The 14517-nt window shown below is 50.6% G+C and overlaps 1 long non-coding RNA gene across 1 annotated transcript; it reads left to right on the forward strand.

Moving 5' to 3' along the window:
- The first annotated feature begins 8099 nt into the window (after positions 1 to 8099).
- On the forward strand, positions 8100 to 10420 carry LOC132342770 (uncharacterized). Its single transcript, XR_009491257.1, has 3 exons — positions 8100 to 9302; positions 9394 to 9557; positions 9774 to 10420. It is a non-coding gene; the product is annotated as an uncharacterized lncRNA (long non-coding RNA).
- The last annotated feature ends 4097 nt before the right edge of the window (positions 10421 to 14517 follow it).

The following is a 14517-nucleotide window of genomic DNA, read 5'->3' on the forward strand; positions in this document are numbered from 1 at the left end:
GGTATATCCGTATTCCAGTGAAGGGGTCCCCTTTCTTCTGTCTTGAGAGCCTCTTGCAGGGATTTTGCTTCAAGGCCATAATTGGGAATACAGATGTGACAGAACCCAGCCATCCTGAGAAAGCTTCTGGGTTGCCTGTTTGTGGTTGGAGATGGTAATGCACTAACCGCTGTTTTTCAGTCTGTGGCCAGAGCTTATGCCCTTAAGGTGAAAACGAATCCTAAATATTGAACCACTTGTTGTGAAATCTTATAAGCCTCGTTTGAGGAGACAAGGCTCATATCTCCTTTTTGCCTGAAAGTTTAGGACCCTAATAGTGCTTTGATCTGAATCTTCTTTGGTCTCACTACTTATCATTAATCATAAACGTATTGTGGCAGAGTTCTGTCCTCAAAGCTCGGTTCCCTTGCTAATGCATTTCCAAAAACATGGAGGCCATCCCCAGAACCCTGAGGAAGCACCGTCCAGGTATACTGGGTAGGCTTCAGGGTATCAGTGTCCTTCCATTCAAAGGCAAAAGGATATTGGGAGTCTGGATGTAGGGAAATACAGGAAAATGAATCTTTGAGGTCCAGTCCAGAGAAATTCCTAGCACTCCTGTCTCTGGGGTTGGGAGAGTGTATGGATTGGCAGTGGGTGAATAGGGATGACTGCTCCTTCACTGCTTGGAAGTCCTGAACAAACTGGCACTCCCGTGAAGCTTCTGAGTGGGCAGGCTCAGGTATTGTAAGGGGGTTGGCAGGGCCTGATAAGCCTGTGTTTTAGGACCGTGGGCAGTTACTGGATTCCTTTCAGGCTTTAAAGGATATTGTCTTTTCTAAGGGTCTTTTTCCCCCAGACCTTAACCTTAGTTTATTGGGAGAACACATTTTGCTCTTTCTGGCCCAGAGGTGTCCCAGACTTCAGGATCTGCTTGTTCTCTAACTTCTTGGGGGATGTCTTGGGGAATATTTTGATGACCAGCAGGTGGGTCATCTGCGGCTACTGGGAGATGCATTCTCTGCTTGAATTCTCTACCTCCTTGGACTTCACTCTGTCCTAAGAGTATACTAGCTCTCAATTTATTTAGCAGATCTTTCTTGAGGAGGAGGACAGGGGATCCTGGCATATATTAATACAAAAAGGAGTTAGTAATAATAATGGACCTGGTTCCACAGGCAAAGGGAGGCGTGAATCACCTTACCTTTGGCTGTCCATCAACTCCTGTCACAGTACAGTCATGGTTGGAGAGCGGCCAGCTGGCCAAGTCAGATCACAGCGGGCAGCTCCAGGGTCTAGAGGAAGTTCACGTCTCCTGCCTGCCACACTGAGGGTGACTTGAGGCTCTGCTGGAGTGATGAGGATGGATCGGGTGGGATCTGGAGCTGGGCAGGTTCTGGGACCCCTTCAGTGTGCGGGACTCTCATCTGAGAGATCGGCAAGAAACGGGGCCAGTTGGGGCAGACTTACCAAACGCGGTGACGTTGAAACAGCAGCCTCAGGCAGCCACTTGTCACCCATGGAGAAGCTGCATTCAAGTCCTGGGGGTGCCCAGATCCTCCCCTGGGAAGGGCACATTTGTCCCTTTGTGGTCACTTCGTGGTGTCACCACAATGTATGTTACCATCCAGGTTCTCTGGCCTCCTTGATCAATGGAAATTGACTAGAGGCCGGACAAGAAATGCAGGCGTGGCTTTATCGGGTCCCTGCTGCAGCCAGAGGGAATGACAGCAAGTATCACTTTCCCTTGCTTGTTTGCTCCCTGAGGGGGCACAGCCTGTTCCTTTCCTGACGTGAGAGTAGGGGAGGGTCCGGGGTCCTGCTGGAGGGCTGGCTGAGGGGGTCTGCCTGCCCCTTTGGTGGTGCGCTGTGCAGAGGCGTGTGCAGTGCCCTGCTTCGGCTCCTGGCCCTTCAAAGGTGGCAACTGGGCTTTTTTGGTCTTTATGTATCTTGTCCATAATTAGCCCCAGCTGCACATGCACACTGTTATTTTTAGTCCCTTATAGTTTCTTTTGAGATTCCCAGGTGGTGCAGTGGTATAGACTTCTCCTGAGAATGCGGGAGACCCAAGAGACATGGGTTCAATCCCTGGATTGGGAAGATGCCCTGGAGTGAAGAAGTGACGTGAAGTTGCTTAGTCGTGTCTGACTCTTGGCGACCCCATGGACTGTAGCCTACCAGGCTCCTCTGTCCATGGGATTTTCCAGGCAATAGTACTGGAGTGGATTGCCATTTCCTTCTCCAGGGGATCTTCCCGACCCAGGGATCAAACCTAGGTCTCCCACATTGTAGACAGATGCTTTACTGTCTGAGCCATCAGGCAACCCATTCCAGTATTCTTGTCTCAAAAATTCCATGGCCAGAGGGACCTGGCAGCCTCCAGTCCCTGGGGTTGAAGAGTCTGACACGACTGAGCATGCGGGAACACATGGTTTCTTTATATTTTGTTGTTCAAGGAGATGTCCAGGTATAAGCATTTCAGGAAAGGTTCCCAGGTCTCAGGTTCCAGCCTATCTGAAAGGAGTGGGTGAATGACTTCAGAAAGGATGTTCTCGAGGGTGCAGTGGAGATGTTTGAAGGGAAGGACAGCAGAGAGGGAATGCAACTGGGGAGAGAAATCAGTGATGTGGAGTTGAGCTTTTACAACACGGCTCGCTGTGTGGCCAACTTTCCATCTTGAGGCAGAGTCTGACAGGGACCTGAGGCGCGGCGGGACACGAGGTGGCCAGGGTGGTTGGTCCCTGGGTCTGGACCTGCCTCGGCCACGGATGCGAGAGTCCCCTGACGGACGATACCTCAGCCCTGGACGGTTCGGGCTGCTGGCGGTTCACCGGTGCGGGGGCTGTCGTGGAGGTGGGGGCTTGCTCGCTGCCCTGACGTCTGCTTGGCGCCCCCTCTGCTCCTAAAGCCGCCTCTTCCTGTGCGTCCGAGACTCTGTGGTGTGCGGCAGCTCTGTCTGCAGGTTCCTGACGCTTGACACGTGCTCTGTTTTGCTGTCGCATCAATTCTGTTAAAACCCTGCCTTGGTCGTATGCAGCCTGTGGTACTGGACCGAGGAGCAGAGTCTTCTTGGTCAGTTCCTGCCACTGCCCAGGGTTCACAGATGTGGCAGCCTCCAGGCCAGGTCCCTCGGTGTCAAAGTGGGTTCTGGGACTCGTTAATCAATAGAAGTTCAGGCGTGGCTTTCTTGGGAGTCGTGCTGAGACATGAGCGCGAAAACCAGCAGCAGGTGCCCTTGTGGCTCCTGCGGAGGAGAGCAGGCCGCCCACCCACTCGGTGCTGCTGTGCAAGGGGTCCAGTTCCTGCTTCTGCTCTGGGCAGCTCAGAGATGGCAGTCTCAGGCTTGGGCACTAGCTGCTCCATGTTTCCCGGCACTGCCTGCTGGGTCTCTGGCTATTGACTCTGGGACTTTCCACTGTGCTCACAGACACCCTCACAGCCTCCGCCATGTCTGATCCTTCTCAGGTTAAACATGGTTGTTTAACCCTCAGACTTGGCCCTCCTCCTTATTTCTCCGTTTTTCCCATTTTAGCATCAGTTGTTGGCAAATAAGTTCTGTCATCTCTGTTTCCCAAGCAATCCAGTCGTTTCTCTGACTCCGCTGCCCCCATCCTCATCTGAGCCAGCCTGGTGTTTCAGTGAGAAGTGCGACAGTTTCCTGGCTCACCTCTGCTTTCCCTGTCCTCCTGGGAGCCTTCTGTGGAGCCAGCCTCACCCTGGAGAAACAAAGCAGACTGTGTCATCCCCCTGCTTTAGTGTTTTCCTTTGCACTTAGAGTAAGCCCTGCTGCTCGCGGGGATCCTGGAGCCCCCGCGTCGTTGGTCTCTGCCCCTCCAGCGCGGCCTCTCTTGGGGATCCTGGAGCCCCGTGTGGTTGGTCTCTGCCCCTCGAGCGCGGCCTCTTCTGGGGATCCTGGAGCCCCCGTGTGGTTGGTCTCTGCCCCTCGAGCGCGGCCTCTTCTGGGGATCCTGGAGCCCCCGTGTGGTTGGTCTCTGCCCCTCGAGCGCGGCCTCTTCTGGGGATCCTGGAGCCCCCGTGTGGTTGGTCTCTGCCCCTCGAGCGCGGCCTCTTCTGGGGATCCTGGAGCCCCGTGTGGTTGGTCCCTGCCCCTCCAGCGTGGCCTCAGGTGGCCCCCCTCTCACGTGCTGTGCACACACTGTCCCCTCTTCTGTGCTGACTCCTCAAGCTCTGTCTCTCCAGGCCTTTGCACTCACTGCTTCTTTCCAACTTCACATATCTGGTTCTTTGTCATTCAGGTCTTTTCAAATGTCTCCTCTCTGACCACCGTATTTTGAGGCTGCCCCCAGTGACCCTGTCCTGTTAGCTCTGTTGCTTATTTTGTTCGTATATTGGCTGCTTGTCTGTCTGTCTCAGATGTAAGTTGTGTAAAGGCAGGACCTCCTTGTTTGTCCTCCCCGCTGTTACACCTGGCAGCGTGTCTGGAACTCAGTAAGTCCTGAAACATTTGCTGAGTGAACAATTAGCGTTCTGGGTTTCAGCCTTTTCTCGTTAATCCTGTGCTCTGAGTGTAGTGTAATGACGCACTTGGTTTCCTCTGTCTAGTGTGAATTCCTGGGATCTGCTGCGTGGCTGAGCGAGAGCACGGCCCCCGTCGCTGACAGATGTGATGCTGCCCCGGTTGCTGGCGGTGGTCTGAGGACCGGGAAGCCACCGAGGATGGCAGAAGGGGTCCCCGGCCAGAGGCAGCGCGTCAGCGGCCGTGGTGCCGCCTGTGGCCCTGCCTGCCCAGCTCAGGTGGTCGTCTGCGGCAGTGGAATGAAAATTGACTTCTATGAAATTTTGATTTCAAAGTAAGGCTTTGCAACTTTTTTATTTCATATAATTCATACTTCTAGGAAGCATAACCTTATTTGTGAAGTGCCGATTAAGATGAAATGTCTAGAGACGAGTGTTTGTAAAACACTAGCCTGTTTGCCTGGCAATGTATCAAGGAGATGCCAAGAGAGCAACGAAGTGGGGAAGGAGACGGGCGTGCTGTGCTCTCGGGTGCGTGGCTGGCCTGGGGCCCCGGTGAGGCCTGCGTGGCCCCGGCCTGACCGCGTGCTGGCACGTGGCTGAGTGTGTGCCCCACGTACCCGGCGTGCCCCTCGGACCCGGCGTGCCCCTCGGACCGGGCGTGCCCCTCGGATCGGGCGTGCGCCTTGGATGCAGTGTGCTCGATGGACACGCATGCCCGATGGATGTGGCGTGCCCCATGGACCCGGTGTGCCCCTCAGACGCACCACGCCCCAACATCCAGTGTGCCCCACGGACCCGGCGTGCCCCACGGACGTGGCATGCCCCATGGATCAGGTGTGCCTCTTGGACCTGGCGTGTGCCTCAGACACAGTGTGCCCCACAGACCCGGCGTGCCCCACAGACCCGGCGTGCCCCTCGGATGCAGTGTGCCTCGACACCCGGCTGGCCTCACCCTGGATCCTGCCGCTGTGTGAGCCTGAGTCGGGTTTTGGTGTTGCCTTGGCCAGGTGTCCTCCGAGAGGCAGAGGCTCTTGAGTGAATATAGAGAATGTAGTTCCTACTGCTGTGCTGTTTCTGGCTTTTACAAGGGACAGGGCCTGCTATAGGCAGGGTGGCTGGGAAATAGTCCTTTTTGGTTGGATTTAATTTAATGACAAGGTCCTTGAATCAGGCATTAACCAGGGTTTGGGTCAGAAGTGCCCGGAGCGGGCACTGCTGACTCCTGGCCCCTTGGTTCAGTGACTCGTGCTTTGCTGCGCCTGGCACTCCTCCGCTGTTAGAGTCCAGAGGGATGGGGGCTGCAGGCTTCTTTTCTGGAAGATCACTGAGTCTACCTTTGTTCTGGGTCACCGTCCGGAACCCCCTGTTGGGCCTGATCTCCGTGGTGCCTGTGGGGCAGTGAGGAAGGCAGGCAGCCGAGAGCAAGGGCACCCCCAGTGTGTCACCCCAGTGCCGCCCACCAGGGCCGCAGTGAGACACGACGCGGGGGCCTCCCTGACGGAGGAGTCTGCTGTCCACAGGATGGACGGGTGTGCACTCCCATGACCGCGGTCGTTCAGGAGACTGCTTGAGACATTAAATAAATGACATCTGTGCAGCCTAGATTTAATGATAACATATAATAAGCTAATTGTCTGAAAATAGTTCATTCACATGAGCTGTTAACTGCTTTCTACCTGGAGTTGCTGGGTCACTTCAAGAGTCCTCAGTATGCAAAATTAGTGTCTAAAGTGCTTTTTTCTACTTGATACAACTTTTTTTAAGTGATGGAATGTGATAATCTAAAAGTTTTAATAACCTTTTGAAAGTCTTCCACATATTGATCCTCTAATAAGGAAGGATCATTTTTTTACAGATGATAAATCTAGATGGAGGTAGATTAAGCCAATTTACCAATATATCAATTTTTACCAATATATCAATTTTAAAAAATTACTTTGGGTTATATGGAACTTCTTAAAAGTTTAAAACATATGTAATAAGTTATATACTCATTATAATAAATGTGAACAATACAGAAACATAAAAAGTGAATCTCCCCACTGAATACTCACCAAAAGTTAGTTTATATGTGTATGCAGGTATACTTTTTCTTCTAACCAAAACTGAGATGGTATTAAGCATCTTATTATGTTTATTATATACCTTGTTTTTTTCCATTTAAGAATGTCTTCTATAAAAATATACACGTACAAGATTACTTATTGTAACACTATTTAATGCAACTGTAAGATTGCATTTAAATGATACCCATACGTTACTGGGGAGCTTTCCCTGGTGGCTCAGAGGGTGAAGCATCTGCTTGCCATGCGGGAGACCTGGTTTGAATCCCCAGAATATGGGACCACCTGACCTGCCTTATGAGAAATCTGTATGCAGGTTAGGAAGCAACAGTTGGAACTGGACATAGAACAACAAACTGGTTCCAAATTGGGAAAGGAGTACACCAAGGCTGTATATTGTCACCCTGCTTATTTAACTTCTATGCAGAGCACATCATGAGAAACGCTGGGCTGGATGACGCACAAACTGGAATCAAGATTGCCAGGAGAAATATCAATAACTTCAGATATGCAGATGACACCACCCTTATGGCAGAAAGTGAAGAGGAACTAAAGAACCTCTTGATAAAAGTTAAAGAGGAGAGTGAAAAAGTTGGCTTAAAGCTCAACATTCAGAAAACGAAGATCATGGCATCTGGTCCCATCACTTCATGGCAAATAGATGGGGAAATGATGGAAACAGTGACAGATTTTATTTTTGGGGGCTCCAAAATCACTGCAGATGGTAACTGTAGCCATGAAATTAAAAGATGCTTGCTCCTTGGAAGAAAAGCTATGACCAACCTAGACAGCGTATTAAAAAGCAGAGACATTACTTTGGTGACAAAGGTCAATCTAGTCAAAGCTACAGTTTTTCCAGTGGTCATGTATGGATGTGAGAGTTGGACTATAGAGAAAGCTGAGCAGTGAAGAATTGATGCTTTTGAAGTGTGATGTTGGAGACTCTTGAGAGTCCCTTGGACTGCAAGGAGATCCAACCAGTCAATCCAAAGGAAATCAGTCCTGAATGTCCATTGGAAGGACTGATGCTGAAGCTGAAACTCCAATACTTTGGCCACCTGATGTGAAGAACTGACTCATTTGAAAAGACCCTGATGCTGGGAAAGTTTGAAGGCAGGAGGAGAAGGGTCGACAGAGGATGAGATGGTTGGATGGCATCGCTGACTCAATGGACATGAATTTGAGTAAACTCCCGAAGTTGGTGATGGACAGGGAGGCCTGGCATGCTGCAGTTCATGGGGTTGAAAAGAGTTGGGCACGACTGAGTGACTGAACTGAACTGATATGATTTTGATAAAGTGGAGCAGCTACACCAAGGACTATTAGGTAGATGTGAAAAGAAGGAGGAAGATGTCTGTGAACTGCTCTGAAGTAATCTCTGGGATACGTTGTTATATGAGAAAAAGAAGGTGCTAAAAAGTATTATAAAATGTGCTACATTTGTGTAAGAGCTAAGAAGAAATAAGAAAATATGCAAATGTATAGTTATTTTTGCAAAAAAAGAAATATTGGAAGGCCAAAGCACAAGTACTGAGGTTGGTTACCTCCCAAAGTGGGAAATGGGGTGCAGGGTTGGGGCGTGAGGGGATTGATATTTCTGGCTTGACTTTGTGTAGTTTTGACTTTTAGAATGATATGAACACGCTGCATACTCAGAACCATCAGGGTTGTGGGGAGCCTACATGGAACACTACCAGAAATAACCTACTTGCATTTCAGATGAATAACAGCTTTACTGTAGAGGGAAAAAAGAACAAACCCAGGGACTTCTGACCATACCAAAACCTTCTTAAGGTTTTGACTCTACCTTCAGTCAAAGACAAAAGGAAATGGGACAAACATTGACTGTAATTAGCAAGTTTATTTTTCACAGGGGTATGAACATTTCTGCTTTCTGTGTATTGTAAGATTGAGCAAAGGTGTAAATATATTGAGGATACATCTACCACTTATAAAAAACAGGCTCTGAAATTTCAGTTCTCCAAAGTTAACAATCTTGTCATGTCAGCAAAGGCCATATTTATCTGATGATTTCAAAGGAATAAGAAAATACTTAAATTATCGTGACTCTTTCCTTTTAAAAAGACATCTGACTGATTCAAGCTTTTCTTCATGAGAACTGATAAGACATTGCACTCAGGATTGTCATTGACTCAGGGGTCGTAGTGGTCACATCCAGTACGTTGACTGCAAACAGCAGGAATCGCCCAGGGCTAAGCTGGGCAACAAGGAGCTTCTGGAAGGCCACTAGGGCCTGTGGAGTGGGAGGCGGCTGCCAGCTGGAGGCAGGGTGGAGCTGGGTGGTGAGGACCCAGGCCCTCAGCTGGAAGGGGGGTGGGCTGGCCGGGATGCTGCTGCTCCTGAGATGAGAAGAGGGACCTCCGCCTTCTCTCCTGGCTCAAGCCCCTGTTCCAGGAGGCCAGACCGGCTGAGCGCAGGTCACAGGCCTGCGGCTGTGCTGGAAGCGGCCATCACCACGGTTAGTCCCCGCCAAGGACCGAGGAGAAAGGGCCTGGTTACCCAAAGTGGTGAAGGAGGGAGGGGTCGCAGTTCCTTCCCCCACAGAGCTGTGAGCTGAGCCCGTCTGGGTGGTGGCAGTCCAGGACTCCCCGAGGGTGGCCCGCCTGAGTCTGGCGGGCTCCCACTGTGCCCCCGCAGGTGGCCCGGTCTGTCTGAGTTTGGGCTGCTTCTCCTTCCAGGTTACACTAGGACGGGCTCCATCTTTCTGGCCCAAACTCAGGACCGGCTCATCTCCCTGAAGCGCATCAACTCGAGGCTGAAGTACTTATGAGGCTGAGCCCGTCCCGACTTCCTGTCAACTGACCTCTGCGGAGGCCGGGGAATGTCATTGTGCCCCTGTGTTCTGTGCCAGTGTCATAGGCATCCCCTGCGAGATCATCTCCCCCAAGAAAGTGGCCGAGCTGCACCCTCTGCTCAACGTGCACGACCTGGTGGGGGCCATGCACGTCCCCGAGGACGCAGTGGTGTCCTCCGCCGACGTGGCGCTCGCCCTGGCCAGTGCCGCCTCCCAGAGCGGTGAGTGGGCGCGGGGTGAGGAGAGGGGCGGCCTCAGGAGAGCGGCTCAGCGGCGGCAGGGGCACCAGCCAGCCTCTGCGTGGAACTCTGGCTCGCGGCTCTGAGTTTTTGTCTCAGCGCGGTACCTGTCAGCACGGTTTCCCTCAGGGCCACGCGTTTCTTGCCTTCGGTCCTGCTTAGAGCATTTTAGGTGTAAGGGCCTTTTTCCCTCCACAGGACTTGAGACGCTCCAAGGCTGGCACATGCCTCGGGGATTTAATGCGCAGCTGCGGTCGTGTCCCGCGTTGGAGTGAACGAGGGGAAGGCTCATCCGCCCTGGTGTCTGCTCCGGATGAGCTGCTGCGTGGTGTGGGTCGATCAGGACTGGGGAGGCCCTGCGGCACTGCCTCTCCTGCCCCTGTTATGATCCTGGGTGGGCACTGCCTCTCCTGCCCCTGTTATGACCCTGGGTGTTGGTTTGGCTGCGCCATGCCCCTTGTGCGCCTTCGATGCCCAGCCAGGGACGGAACCCCGGCCCCTGCAGTGGCAGCGTGGACCCGAACCACCGGACCGCCAGGGGAGTCCCACGATCCCTGAAGTTTCATTATGTACTTCACTTGGTTTGTTCAGTTGGCCTGGTCTTTTTAGTCTTGGGGAAGGCCCATTTAGACAGAAATGGGTCTCAGTTCAGATCTGTGACTGTGAGGTGGGAAACAGATGAGCCTCTGGGCTAGACAGCTGGTGTTTGACAAATGGAGTAAAATTCATCCTTTGTTCTCACTCAGACACTCCAAGGACAGAACTAGTGTCAAAAGCTGAGCTCTGCTAAAGTAGAGATAAGGTCCCTTTCTTGAGGTCAAGAAAGACTTCCCTATCTGTACATGCACAGGAAGGCTTCTTGAGGGTCCAAAAGGGAGGGGTACACCCCATAATAAGGGTGGAGCTGCACCACAGTCCTCTGTGGCGGGGTCATCTTAGAAATAGCTGTGCTCACATCTTGGGCAGGGTCCTAGGACCAGCTGTGTGAAGGAACAGATGCAAGTGCTACGCATCCTGGAGGCCCGTCCACAGTCGTCTCGTGTGTATTTCTGCCCTGCTTCTGACATAAACTATTTCTCTCTGTGCTCCCCCATATATTGTGCTGTCTCTCTGATAGTAAACTTCATACTTGTTTTGCAGTTTTTGCCTCCTTGAAAATTTCTGCTTTCAAATGGGGTAAGAAGAAGGGAACTTTGCGTCTAGCCTCCAGCCCTTGGTGGACCAGCAAGGGTCAGTCCCTAGACAGGGAAATAAGATCTTGCATCAGGACTACTGTCCCTCTGAAAAACAGCCGGACAAGTATTCTTCATGTCATGGTCAAAAGAGGTCAAGTCGTGGGCGTGGAGACAGATAAAGGACAGATCCAGTGCCAGTACTTTGTCAACTGTGCTGGTCAGGTAGGTTAGTGACAAGACTGGGTCACTGACTTTCTTATTTAACTTTGTCTCCAGGATTTTGGGGTACAGAGATAAGGCCAGTTTTCTGATGGACCAAGCGGGGCTCACTGTTTCTTCTGTGGCCGGGAGAACTCGGAATCCCCTCCTCCAAACGAGAAGCCTGCCCTCGCCCCTCGCGTGGAAGCCAGGCGCCATCCCCCTCCTCCCCGGCCAAGGGGCAGCCCTGCTCAGGGAGGCCCGGACAGTGAGTGCAGACAGCGCTCGGTCCCTGCTCTGGGCTGTGTGGTGGCTCGTGTCATCCCGCCACCCAGCAGACGAGCGTTGGGGTGCCCCTTTGTCGGGAGCGTGGGTTCCATGTCAGGACCCTAAACCCTGCAGCTCTGAAGGCAGACTGTCCCTTGCCCCCCCTCCACGGTCTTAGGGGCATCCAGGAGTACTTGCCACCACGTGGAGGTCTTCGTGGTTGGTGTTTGGGGTTTGCAGGGCCTGTCTCCCCACGGCTCCTCTTCCGAGCTGGTGGCTCTGTCTTCTCTGCTCAGAAAGCAGATTCCGTGGCTCACCCAGTACAGAGTTGCTCCCCTCCAAAAATGATAGGAACTAAAGCTGGGAGTCAGCTTCCCACAGCTGACGTGGGAGCGGGAGCGCCCAGGAGCTGCTCGAAATGACACTTGTCTCAAGAGGCTGCCCTTGCTCATGCGTCTTTCTGTTCCTCTCCACCCACCCATCCCTCTGTGTGTCTGTAGTGGGCATACGAGCTGGGTCTGTGCAGCGAGGAGCCGGTTAGCATCCCGTTACACGCCTGCGAACACTTCTACCTTCTGACTCGCCCCTGGGAGACCCCGCTGCCGAGCAGCACGCCAAGTGAGGACTGCACTTTGTTTCCACTCTTGTCTCCTCGCCCCTGTTCCGTCCTCTGTCAAGAAGGCTTTCTGCTGAGGACAGACTGCGCCCAGAAGAGTCCTTTCACTTCTTTTCTGGAGCATGTTACAGGGCGGTGGACCCCGTTCTAACTTGACTTGAATGTCTCTTTATGAAAAGATGGCCAAAGTGGGCATACCATTTGCTTCTTTGTTTGCAAGCTAACTGTAGTCCCAGACAGAGGTCTGAACTGTATATGTTTGGAATATAACCTCCCGTCAACCTTGATTCCAGCTTCTGCTTCATCCAGTCCAGCATTTCACATGATGTACTCTGCATATAAGTTAAATAAACAGGGTGACAATATACAGCCTTGACGTACTCCTTTCCGTTAGGAACCAGCCTGTTGTTCCATGTCCAGTTCTAACTGTTTCTTCTTGACCTGCATACAGATTTCTCAGGAAGCAGGTAAGGTGGTCTGGTATTCCCATCTCTTGAAAAATTTTCCACAGTTCGTTCTGATCCATGCAGGCATTGGTGTAGTCAATAAAGCAGATGTTTTTCTGGAACTCTCTTGCTTTTTCGATGATCCAGCGGATGTTTGCAATTTGATCTCTGGTTCCTCTGCTTTTTCTAAAATCAGCTTGAACATCTGGAAGTTCATGGTTCATGTATTGTTGAAGCCTGGCTTGGAGAATTTTGAGCATTACTTTGCTAGCGTGTGAGATGAGTGCAATTGTGCGGTAGTTTGAGCATTTTTTGGCATTGCCTTTCTTTAGGATTGAAATGAAAACTGACCTTTTCCAGTCCTGTGGCCAGTGCTGAGTTTTCCAAATTTGCTGACATATGGAGTGCAGCACTTTCATAGCATCATCTTTTAGGATGTGAAATAGCTCAGCTGGAATTCCATCACCTTCACTAGTTTTGTTTGTAGTGATGTTTCCTAAGGCCCACTTGACTTCGCATTCCAGGATGTCTGGCTCTAGATGCGTGATCACACCATTGTGGTTATTTGGGTCATGAAGATCTTTTTTGTATAGTTCTTCTGTGTATTCTTGCCCCCTCTCAGAAAACGAAGATCATGGCATCTGGTCCCATCACTTCATGGCAAATAGATGGGGTAACAGTGGAAACAGTGTCAGACTTTATTTTTGGGGGCTCCAAAATCACTGCAGATGGTGACTGCAGCCATGAAATTAAAACACACTTACTCCTTGGAAGAAAGTTATGACCAACCTAGATAGCATATTCAAAAGCAGAGACATTACTTTGCCAACAAAGGTCCGTCTAGTCAAGGCTATGGTTTTCCCAGTGGTCATGTATGGATGTGAGAATTGGACTGTGAAGAAAGCTGAGCGCCAAAGAATTGATGCTTTTGAACTGTGGTGTTGGAGAAACTCTTGAGAGTCCCTTGGACTGCAAGGAGATCCAACCAGTCCATTCTGAAGGAGATCAGCCCTGGGATTTCTTTGGAAGGACTGATGCTAAAGCTGAAACTCCAGTACTTTGGCCACCTCATACAGAGTTGACTCGTTGGAAAAGACTCTGATGCTGGGAGGGATTTGGGGCAGGAGGAGAAAGGGACGAGAGAGGATGAGATGGCTGGATGGCATCACCGACTCGAGGGACATGAGTTTGAGTGAACTCCAGGAGTTGGTGATGGACAGGGAGGCCTGGCGTGCTGCGATTCATGGGGTTGCAGAGTCAGACATGACTGACTGAACTGAACTGAACTGAACTTCTTAATATCTTATGCTTCTGTTAGGTCCATACCATTTCTGTCCTTGATTGTGCCCATCTTTGCATGAAATATTCCCTTTGTAACTCTAATTTTCTTGAAGAGATCTCTAGTCTTTCCAATTCTATTGTTTTACTCTATTTCTTTGCATTTATCACTGAGGAAGGCTTTCTTATCTTTCCTTGCTGTTCTTTGGAACTCTGCATTCAAATGGGTATATCTTTCCTTTTCTCCTTTGCCTTTCACTTCTCTTCTTTTCACAACTCTTTGTAAGGCCTCCTCAGACAACCATTGTGCCTTTTTGCATTTGTTTTTCTTGGGGATGGCCTTGATCACTGCCTCCTGTACAATGACACAAACCTCCATCCATAGTTCTTCAGGCACTCTGTCTATCAGATCTAATCCCTTGAATCTGTTTGTCTCTTCCACTGTATAATTGTAAGGAATTATGATTTGGGTCATACCTGAATGGTCTAGTGGTTTTCCCTAGTTTCTTCAATTTAAGTCTGAATTTGGCAATTAGGAGTTCATGATCTGAGCCACAGTCAGCTCCTGGTCTTGTTTTTGCTGACTGTATAGAGCTTCTCCATCTTTGGCTGAAAAGACTATAATCAATCTGATTTCGGTGTTGACCATCTGGTGATGCCCACGTGTAGGTAGAGTCTTCTCTTGTGTTGTTGAAAGAGGGTGTTTGCTATGACCAGTGAGTTCTCTTGGCAAAACTCTATTAGCCTTTGCCCTGCTTCATTCTGTACTCCAAGGCCAAATTTGCCTGTTACTCTAGGTGTTTCTTGACTTCCTACTTTTGCATTCCAGTCCCCTATAATGAAAAGGACATCTCTTTTGGGTGTTAGTTCTAGAAGGTCTTGTAGGTCTTCATAGAACCATTCAGCTTCAGCTTCTTCAGCATTACCAGTTGGGGCATAGACTTCGATTACCATGATATTGA

The sequence above is a fragment of the Bos taurus genome, chromosome 18 (genome assembly GCF_002263795.3).
Source record: "Bos taurus isolate L1 Dominette 01449 registration number 42190680 breed Hereford chromosome 18, ARS-UCD2.0, whole genome shotgun sequence".
Taxonomy (NCBI): domain Eukaryota; kingdom Metazoa; phylum Chordata; class Mammalia; order Artiodactyla; family Bovidae; genus Bos; species Bos taurus.